The 7,997-nt window shown below is 41.8% G+C and overlaps 1 long non-coding RNA gene across 1 annotated transcript; it reads right to left on the bottom strand.

Annotated features, from left to right (window-relative positions):
* Positions 1–5,353: 5,353 nt before the first annotated feature.
* LOC116875350 lies at positions 5,354–7,645 on the bottom strand. The gene is made up of 3 exons (XR_004384177.1): positions 7,522–7,645; positions 6,676–6,916; positions 5,354–6,563 (listed from the first exon to the last, which is right to left on the bottom strand). It is a non-coding gene; the product is annotated as an uncharacterized LOC116875350 (long non-coding RNA).
* Between the last annotated feature and the right edge of the window lie 352 nt (positions 7,646–7,997).

Here is a 7,997-nt window from a genome sequence, read left to right as displayed (position 1 = left end):
TAAAGTTAGAAGATGGCCGCATGAGAAGGCAGAAGCCCACTGTTGCTTGCTGGCTTTGAAGATGGAGAAGGGCCTATGAACCAAGGAACAAAGGTTACCTCTAAGCTGGAGAAGGCATGGAAATGGGTTCTCCCCCAGAACCTGCAGAAGGAACCCGGGCCTGCTGACAGCTTGCTTTTTGCCTCGTGAGACCCACTTCACACTCGGGAAATGTAAGGCAATAAGGTAACAAGCCGTTTCATTTGTGATCCTCTGGGATAGCAGCCATACAAAACCAATTCAGGTGGATAACCCTCCGCCCAGAGCACTCTCCTTACGTTCCCATCGGTCCATCATGAGCACATCTGCCGGTTATTACACCACGCGAGTGAATCACCGAACAAACACAGATGGCCGGGAGGGCTTCTCGGGTTTCTCTGCCTGGCTGATTCCCTCAGGCCATTTCGCGGATCTCCCTTTGTCCTGGTCAGTCCCACCAACCTCAGGGAATCTGGACCCTCTCTGCTTCCTTCTACCTTCTTAAACAGTGCTTCCCCTCTGAGGCTGGTGCCCGGGTACAGGACCCCGCTGGGCATACAAGTGATTTCGTGGCTCCCATGTATTGGCAAAATGGGGCTCTGACAAGTCACCATGGGTAAAAGGAACCACAAAGCCCAGAGCTCCCCAAGGAGGTCAGGACCACAAACATCAAAAAGGAAAGTTGGGTCAGGCCGGCACACACTCAGGTGGAGACTTTTCCACCCATCTGTGGGCAGAGGTCATCCTGCTGTGATGCTACCCTGGACAGTTGAGGAGAGACTATAGGTGATCATGGCCCCATCTGTGAAACTCACAGGGAAAAGGCCCAGCAGAGGGGGATATGGGGGTCCAGAAGGCTCCAAGTTGGAAGGTTATGGAAGCAGAGCATGAGGCACAACTATGGAAAGGCCCAGGTGCTAGGCTCTAAAAAGAGAAGGCCTCCTTCTTTACTTTTTCCTGTTAACAAAATACCCAATTCTGTGACGTAATTATAGTGATTAGTATCTGACAGTGGGGGTTGTCTCAGTTCTCAGCCCTGATCTGCTTCCCACCATTCCCTTAGCCTCCCTGGGTTTCCTCTTTCTCCTTTGGAAAGGGGGATAATAATAATAGTGAGCTCATGGCATGCTGTGGAAGATTAATGGGTCAATGATTGGAAAATGTCCAGCACATCATAGCCAATCAAAAAATATTAATTTCCTTGCATCATCCCTTCATGATTCGGGCAGATTAAGCTGTATTATCCGTATTGGCACTGATCCCCCAACTCGGGTCTAGGCTTCTTCCTTCAAAAATGACTATAATTAAGTAATTCCCAAAATGACAGAAATGACCATGTTCTTTAAAATCTACAGTGAGAGATTCCAATGTCACAGTGTCCCTTGGCCCATATTGCCTTCTGCCCTCCTCTAGGCCATTAGCCCTGTGTCTGTCCCCAGCAGCAGTGACATAAACTGTGTCCTCTCTTCTGCTTACAAATAATGTAGTTCTTTCCCGTTTCTTTAGATTATCCCCTCCATCTCACATGGACGGCATTTGGGAAGCTCTTTATAGAAGTTTTATGTATTTATTTTTCTGCATGCTCATAGTATTCAGGCATTCAAATCCTTACATCCAACGTCATGCTGTAAAAAGATTAGTTCACTGAGTCCCCATAACGCATTCCTTCCCTCCACACTTGTGTGTCAGAAGGATACTATAATGTTTAATCAGGGAAATATGTCCCAAAGGCTTTCACCTCTAGGCTTCTGGTGACCCAAGGCCGAGATGATGGAATGCCATTCCTATCTGATAACTGGTTTCTTGGCTTAGGTTAAACCAATTTCTAGAGGGCAGAAAGCCAAATCTCTGAGCCAGGCCCTGAGTAGGCATTTCCTTCCATTGTGTTCTCTTGTCCAGTACACCTTCTTACTGGGGTAGAAGTGACTCTTATTGGTGTCCATATCCCCGGAACAGGAACAGAAGCTTCCATAGGCTTCTTTTAGCCCAACAGATGAAGTATTCTTCAAACTCTCCCAGATTCACCAGAGGTATGGAAGCATCCATGAAGGGGGTACTTCTTGAAGGCACTGGGACTGGCATGGGTTCTTTAGGCAAGATCAGTTGTTATCTTGGTTCATGGTCTGGATCTCTTCACCCCTCTGTGGGCCTTTGTCAGTTCTTCTCCTGAAATGGCAAGGGCAGGATCCAGTGATCTCTCTGGTCTCTCCAAGCCCTTAGGATGGTCTATTTCCCATTTCTCCCATTTTCAATGTTATGGTGATGCCTGTTTATACCAACCCACAAATGACAATGCAACAGTAACTAGAAAGATAGTTTGGGTGTATTTCTAAGTGTCTTTTCTTTTTCAGAGCTAGCTGTTACCCTTCTCTGTGAAAGTACTTCATCGGGTAAATTGAAGTCATTAGAACTAATCTCTATTAGTCAGTCAGTGAACATTTATTGTGTGCTATATTGGACTGGGTCCTTGAACATAGGACAAAAGACAGAGCCTCTCTCTCAAAGAGTTCACCTTCCACCAGGAGGTGACAGGAAATAAACATGAAAGTCATAGTAATAATACTGTGAGGAGGGCTCTGGGGAAGAAAAAGTGGGTGATGGGGGAGCTACTTGGCTCGGATAGGGGGACCAGGAAATGTCCCACTAAGGAGGTGCCATGTAAAGATCAGAAGAAAGTAGACAGCTGTTCAAAGCATTCTAAGCAGAAGGAACAAAAGTGCCTAGGCCTGAGGTGTTTGAAAGGCCAGAAGTCCAGAGAGATTAACAAGGGCCAGGTCACTAAAGCCTTGTAGACCAGGGTGAGGAGATGAGTTTTAATTTGAGGAAATTTATAATCAGATTTCAGTGATGTGAACTGAGCTATCAAATTCCTAAAGAGTCCATGCAATCCTAGAGGTCAAGGAAAATAATTTACAATCCCCTTTCGGTGGTAATCATGGGGGGAGCCGGTGACTATTCAGTGGACTGGAACCTCATTACCAGTTAATTTGGCAAGTCAACCCGGGAGGACTGAGATCCGAGAAAGTGTCCTAATGATGGAAGAGGTGAGGGTGGTGAGCTGGAGGGGAGAACTGCCAGGCTCAAGGTGTGCTTGGGTGAAGGAGTGGGAGGAGATAGGCAAATGTGCATGGCAGGAGCTTGGAGGAATGATAACAAACTGGGGGGAGATAGCGAGGGGAAGTCTGGGGACCCCTGGTTTCTGACATAAAGGATGATAATTTTTTAACATGAATTATGATCAACATGGACCTCCTACCCTCCCAATCTGCCATGGTTTCTACTCCTCCTGAGCCCTAACACACAGAGACTGGCCCAACATTAGACAGAAGGCTACTTTCCACTCATGGGAGACTGACCTTGCTTCTCCCACCAACTCTTTCCAAGTTAAAAGAATCAATATATGTTGGTCTTTTTCCTTCCCTCAACATATATAATCTTCTAGTCATTCCCTACCTATTCTAATTTCTGTTAGAAAAATATATTTACTTGTTGGTTGGTTCTGAAAAATAATACTTAGAATGATTTTTTAAAAAATGGTATGTAATAAAGTCAACCTTATTCCTTCCAGTCAGAGACCATTCTGAATATTTGACATATTTATTTCCAGTCCTTTTAAGTGCATATACATGCATTTATGGATTTTCTATCCATCATTGGAATAACATTGCACATTCAGTTTTGTACTCTGATTTGTTTTCACCATGGCTTTTTTCTATATCATCAGTATGACTTAAATTCATTAATTTAATAGCTGATAATATTCCCTTGCAAGGACATACTAGTATTTATTAAACTATTTCCTCATTATTTTATTTTTATTTTTTTTTAAAGATTTATTTACTTATTTGAGAATGAGAGAAAGAGCATGGTGGGGAGGGGCAGAGGGAGAAGTAGAGAGGGAATCCCATGCAGATTCCTTGCTGAGCGCAGAGCCTCACTCGGAGCTTGATCCCACAACCCCAAAGCCACGACCTGAGACGAAATCAAGAGTCGGACACGTGACCAGCTGAGGTGCTCCCATTTTTATTTTAGTAATTTTTTCATTATTTCATTTATAAAAAATCACTGGGATTTGGTATGGTTACTACTTTGTGACATGTATTCTATGTTTTCATTAAAATGTCCATGGACCGTCTTACTGGACCTTCACCATAGCCCTATGATTGGGTACTATTTTTATTAATTAATTAATTAGGGTACTATTTTTAAATTCACATTTCACCCACAATGAAAAGGAAGCTTAGCAAGGTTTGGTGGCTCACACAGAGCCATCCCAGCCAGTGGGATGGACCAAGGACACTATTCCTTCAGGGAACATGCTCACCTTTACCTCTATGGATCTGCAAAAGGCTTCTCAGAAGTGGAATTTAAATGATTAGGTTAAAAGGTTATTAAAATATTAATTAATTAATTAATATTAAAATTATTATTAAAAATAACTTTTTTTTCTTGGAGGGGGGAGGTTTAAGATTCAAACAGAAACTGCCAAACTGCTTTAGAATAGAACCCCCAACCAATAATTAGTCTATGAAGTCATCTACACCGAGACCTCCTTACTCCAAAGACTGATAGGACTGTGATTTATTTGGCTGGTTTTGATGGCCCACTTGGGAGTCCAAATTCCCTTCTGTTCATGCGCTGATACCTTTGTATTTTTCTTCAGTGAACTATCTATTTATGTCCTCTGCCTCCTGTGGTGTGGGAGTTGTTCAATAAACCTGGAAGGGCCCTTTGTAGAGTTAGGTCCTTTTTCTTTGCTTTGGAATATTTGTGTCAGGTTTCATTTTGTTTCTGAGTTTGCTGTTTGACTTTTAATTATGTTTTTATGCAGAGCTGATATTAGCAAGGTTTTTCTATAAAGGGCCAGACAGTAAATATTTTAGACTTTGTAGGCCATATGTTCTCTATCAAAGCTACTCAACGCTGCCCAGTTGCCGGAAAACAGGGATAGATAATACATAAATTGATGGGTGTGGTTGGATTTGGCCCATGGGTTGTAGTTTGCAGACCCTCGATGTAAAATAAAATGTCTAATCTTATGTTGGAAAATCCACCAATTGCCTCTCTTTGAGATTTTCTCCACTGCTTTTATATAACTCAGATACTTGATAGGCACTTCCTGTCCTGTAGGGACTGCTGAAAACCAGTCCAAACACCGATTTCATAGTTGGTAACAGTTCAGCGTCTTGCTTCTTCTAGACAGGACTTCCTCTTCCCATCCACACACATTATGATGCCTTTTTTTTCTCCTTCCTTCCTTCCTTTTTTCCTTCTTTCCTTCCTCCCTCCCTCCCTCCCTCCTTTCCTTTTCCTTTTTCTTTTTTCTCTTCTTTTTTCTTTTTGGCTTTTTTGTCTTTCTTTGTTTTCCTCCTCTCTTCCTTCCTGGAATATCAAGGAAATTCTCTTTGTCTTCCACAGAGCAATGTTTATTACTCAGCCCCCTCTCCTGCCTCCCTCTCTACTTCGTGAACTTTCTCCAACAAATGAGTTCCATTCATCAATGGAATTGTGGTGAATAAAATTTTCCCCATCTCATTATATGTAGACACACTAAACCAAGCTCAAGATCAGAGATATATCCATCGACATTTTATTTTGGCTTCTTTTTGTGTGTTTAACTATTTAGTCCTTTTGGCCTCTGTATTGTGGCATATGCTTTGAGAAATGATGCCAACTTTATTTCAAATGGTTTACCACTTCTTCCAAAAATAGACTTTGGTATATGTAGAGGGGTGAGTTTATGATTAAATTTGGCGTTTAAAATTAGTAGAGAAAGAATCATTAAATTGTGCCGGGACATCTTCCCTTCATTCTTTGCCTATCAGTTTTACTATCATCATGCTGTTTTGATTACAGTCTATTATAATAACTCTAAAAAATATCCTGGATACTTGCACCATTTCTGCTTCCAGATAAATGTTAGATTCGCTTTTTCAGGCTTCCCTTTAGCCCATACCATTAGGATTTTTATTAAAATTATTTAAATTATAGCATAATATAGGAAGAATATATATCTTGGGGCATCCAATCTTCTGACCAGAAATATCTATCCAAATCTTATTTTGAATTTTTTAATAAAATTTTTTTTAGTATTTTATCATAATCGGCCTCCAAAAAACTCTTAATTTAGATTTGGATTGAGAATTTGGAAGTTTACTAACTAAGGAATTGATGCTCTGGGAGCACAATTTATTAAGGTTTTCATGTGTGATTTTTCTACCAATAATCGTTAATGAAATGGATCTCTTATTTCCTTCCATAAAAAGTATCCAGAATTTTTTACTGAGTCTTTATTCTCTCTTTTCCATATTGGTCATTCTCCTTTTAGGGTTTTCTCACTCTCTTTATCCTTTCTTACTGCATTCTTGCAGTTTCTGAAGTTTGGTCTTAAGTTTGTTGATTTCACTTGTCAAGTCCATGATTTACTATCTCTCAGACAGACATTTCTGACATTACAAGTTCTGTTTCTTTGCAGTTGTTTCTCTTCAACATCCTCTATATTCTCTGCCCATTGACTTGGTTCTACTCCAAGGATGCAAAAATGTCTTGGACTCTGTGAAACAAAAGAGAAAACCAGGAGGAGAGAACAGGTTAACATAGACAGATTGAGAAACAAAGAGCTTGTTTTATTTGTTTGTTTGTTTTTAATTTTATTACCTCCTATAGAGTAATTTCCAGAGGTATGCTTTTCTTTTAGTTCTCAGGATACAGTTGTTTTCTTTATACTGACTATTTGTCTCCCAAGGTGTGATATTAATTTTTTTCCCCCGCTTACTCTCTACTTGTCATAGAAGGAAGAGCGTTCTATCCAAAAGCAGTGTTTTCAAACAGTTTCGATGTTGGATTCTTCTTGGCTCTCTCACTGTTCACTTCGGGGCCAAATGAAACTGTATCTTACCTGGAGGATACGTTCAAAAGCGGATGAATCCGTAAGCCAGTGAATTGCAAAGGGAGAGGCTGATGAACTTATTCCCTGAACCCCATACCCAGAAACACAGTGGAGATTCCTGCCAAGATGTTCCCATCTGAGACTTCCACATCTAAGATTACTCTACCCTGTCAGTTATGGATGGTGGCATTTGTCAAATGCTTCCCTGAGATGTCAAAATTATACTCCATAGAGCTTTGCAGCAGGAATGCAGAGCCACAGAAGCCTGCCAGAAGTGTAGGAGGCAGATACACTCTGCCCTACAAATCTCGTTTCCAGGCACAAAAGATACAAGCAGCGACTCAGCCTGTGACTCAGTGATTCCCAGCTGTGTGGGTGAGGATCACATGAATCCCAAAGGTGAACCAGGGGCCACAGGGCATTGAGTATTGGTCTGGGGCAGCACAGGAGCTCGGCAGAGGCCAGCAGGACCACGGAGGGGAGGTACCCCTTGGGATCCAATAACAGACATGGTATGGTACAGTCGGATGAGGGAGAATGAATAAGGAAGCACTGCATAGCCACTTTGATCCATTTATCCAGCATTAAGTCACTCTCCTGAAGGGAAGTATCACCTTGTGGTTAAAAGCTCAAAATCCGCCTCTGACATAGTTTCTTCTATTAGACAGCCATGTTGGTTCATCTTTTCCTCAAAGCACGGGGAGGAGTACCAGCTCACTAGCTTGCCGTTAGGCAGGCGCCATGTGACTAGTGTTGGCCAATGGGTTGTGAGTAGAAGTGATGCATGTTATTTCTAGAACGTAACCGTTATTGAGACTCTCAAACATCTCTTCGCTGCCATGGCAACCAGGGGACTATGTTTCCAAATTGTGAAGTTTCAAGATGGTGAAGCCTCCCTCAGTCTAGGTCTTTAATTACATGGGCCTGTAGTGTACATGAGAAATAAACTTTTGTTGGTTTTAGCCATGAAATTTGAGGACGACTTGGTGGGCTTTGAGGATTTTTGACGACTATGGCATAACCTAGATCATTTTGACAAGAACATCGTCTTATTAACCGAGTGATCATAAACAACTCTCTGAATCTCTGA

The sequence above is a fragment of the Lontra canadensis genome, unplaced genomic scaffold, assembly GCF_010015895.1.
Source record: "Lontra canadensis isolate GAN:19392208 unplaced genomic scaffold, GSC_riverotter_1.0 scaffold41, whole genome shotgun sequence".
NCBI classification, from domain to species: Eukaryota; Metazoa; Chordata; class Mammalia; order Carnivora; family Mustelidae; genus Lontra; species Lontra canadensis.
This window is presented reverse-complemented; position numbering and strand designations above follow the sequence as displayed.